We start from the raw sequence: 3,287 nt of genomic DNA on the forward strand, positions 1-3,287 counted from the left end.
TTACAGTCTTCCTAATTTTGCCTTTTCCATAATGTCATATATTTAGATTAAAAAGAAAATCTTCCAAGTATTCATATATAAAATGTTACAGAGCAACAAGGATGAAGATGACAGCAGATTTCTCATTGGAAATGATGCAAGAAGACAGTGGAGCAAGTCATTAAAATACTAAAAGGAGAATCTGTCTACCTAGAATTCTATAACCAGGGAAAATATATTTCAAAATTAAAGCAAAATAAAGACTTTTCCAGACATACAACAGCTGAAAGAATTCACTGCTAGCAGATCCACGGCACAGCGTTGTTAAAACATTTCTTCAGGGGGAGGGAATATGATACCAATTTCTCACTATTTAAATATCTTAAAAATAATTTTCTGTATAAACAAAAACAATAATGTAGTGTGGACTTTATAACACTTGTAAAAGAAAAATGTAGGAAACAATAGCACAGAGTTTTGGAGGAAATAAATGAAGTAAAATATGCTAAGTTCCTCAGCTTGGGGAGATAATATCACTTGGTATCACTTGAAGAGTGTTGAAGATATGTGCCAAAAATACTAAAGCAATCATTAAAATAATTATGAAAGACTAATTTCTAATAAGTTTCAAAAGATGATAAAATGTATTAATATTTATAAAATACACAATTAATTGAAAAGAAGGCTTGGAACAAGATAAAGTGAAAACACAGAGGAGATGGGACAAATAAAAACAAATAGCAAAATGATAGATTTACAACCAACCATATCAATAATCACACAAAATATAAATGGTTTAAATTTAAAGGCAGAGCTTATAAAATTGAAAAAAATGTAAGATATACTAAATGCCGCCTTTAACAAATGCATTTTATAAATAAAGACAGAGAAACTTAGAGTACAGTTTTGTAAAAAAAAAAAATGTTGCTAACTCAAGCAAAATAAAATTGATGTAGCCTTACTAATATTAGAAAAATTGGGTTACAAAGCAAAGAATATTGCCAGAGATGAAAATCATGTCTTAATTAATAGAGTCAATTCATCAAAGGATATAATAATGTTAAACTCTACCTAACTAACAAGATATCTGAAAAAAAACTTGAAACAAAAACAGATGAATTTGCAAGCAGAAGTATACGAGAACCACAGTACAGTTGGAGATTTCAATTCTCCTCTCAGTAACTAATAAAACAAGTAGATAGAAAACTAGTAATGGCATAAAAAATTGTATGATACTGTCAATCAACTTAAACTTATTGAAATTTATAGAATAAATATATATTCAACCCTTCTTGTTTTCCAGGACACATGGAATATTTACTAAGACAGATCACATTCTGGGTAATACAATGCAGTCAATAAGTTTCAAAGGATTCAAGTGATACAAAGGATGTGCCTTGGCTACATAAAATTACATTAGAAATATTTAAAAAGTAATAACATGCTTATTACTTTAAAAGGTAAAAACATGTAATATATATATAATATATATGGCCATATATATGGTTTTATATTTATTTATATATATAGAGAGAGAGCCATAAATTATAGTAAAATTTGCACCTCCTATACGATTATTAATTCTTGAGTTTTATAACTTAAGTAATACAGTGATTCATACTAATCAAATAACAATAATTATAGATGTTAAGTAGATAGATCAATTTAGAAAAAAGTAATCATGCTATAAAATATTCTTTCTATATATAATATTTATTATGGTACTTGTAGTAAAATTATTGAGGGAAATTGATAGCAAAATGAAAGAAATATCCATCAAAAATAACTGTCGGCAAATAAATTATTTGATATAAATGTCAGAACATTTAAAAGTTAGAAATGTACAAAGAAATGTTCCTTTAAAGTATTATCTATCTCATTTGATGCATTGTTTGTATAAAATATTGTTTATATAGACTGAAGCATGGTACACAAATGCATAGAAAGTAAGGGATGATGGTATGCATGTAATATCGGGGCTGTGTTTCAGCATTCAAAGACTTAATTTCCTTTACTTGCAAAATTACCTGGCAATATCTTAATATGAGCTTAGTTTGGTTCAACACACTTTTGGGATTTGTCCATAGATATTATGTGCTCTTAATGATAAAAATACATGCATAATAGATCACACAACTTTCAAGTTATAAAAAGTTTAGAAAATATTTAATACACTTAAATATGTGTGATTTAGTCGTATGTTGTGAGAGACATAAACCCTACTGTTTGTTAATAAAAACTGAAAATTTTGGTTAGTAAATACCTTTAAATTACTTAAAGAATTTCTCTCAAATGTTTCAATAGCCTAAAAATTAATTATTTGGAACACTTGATTAAGTAAAGGTAAATTGTGTCATGACATTACTTAATTCTGATATTAGATATTTTTTTGAAATAAATGGAAATAATTATTGTTTTGTTTTTATAAATGATATTTATGTTCAAGTACCTTATATCTATAGAGAAGACTATTCAGTAAATGTACTAGGATGATCTGGTGGAAACACTAGACAATCTGAACTAATGGATTGTTGTTGGGAAAATGACAGATAAAGAAACAAATCTTAGCTGTCAGCATGTGGTAATAATGCAACTGCAAACTAAAATGAAAAAGGTCAGGTAACAATAGCAAATAAGAGCAAAGAATAAGTCTTATTCAGAGTTGGATAAAATACAGTGCCACTTAGCACAGTTGGAAGCATGCTTTGATATAGTAAGATTACAAATACTAAATGGAGAGGAACAAATGATAAAAATTTACTTGGTAGAAAAAAAAATGAAGCACTTTTGTTTATTTTAACTAAAAATTTCCTCTGCATCATCAGTAGATGTTATCCTAATAACGAAAGTAAAATAAAATACATTTTAAGTAATTAAGGGCTTTCTAAGAACGATCAGTATAATGGAATATAAAGCCAAGAGGTAAATTACTCAGCAATACCTAAAGCTATAGATAATCATAATTATGCTGGTGCTTTGTTGTTTTTTGTCTTTTATGGTTTCTTGGGAGGAGAGGAGGCATATAAAGCTTAAAAGGTAATGCTAGGAGTAAATTAAAAAGGCAGAAAGAATCAATGCCCGCATTCGTAAATCTAATATTTAAGGGTATGTTTCAACAGACTTTTTCATTTCCTTTCATCACAGTGATATCTTCTTAAGTTAATGCTTTCCTCTACATTCATTGTTAAATTTCTATTTAGTTGTCTTTGTGGTTAGATGAGGAAGAAAAATAACATGAAGACAAGGGTGAGAAAGGCATTTTACTTAGTTATGATGTAATACAGTGTTTATTTTTTTAATTAAAAAAT

The sequence above is a fragment of the Hipposideros armiger genome, unplaced genomic scaffold (genome assembly GCF_001890085.2).
Source record: "Hipposideros armiger isolate ML-2016 unplaced genomic scaffold, ASM189008v1 scaffold_928, whole genome shotgun sequence".
Taxonomy (NCBI): domain Eukaryota; kingdom Metazoa; phylum Chordata; class Mammalia; order Chiroptera; family Hipposideridae; genus Hipposideros; species Hipposideros armiger.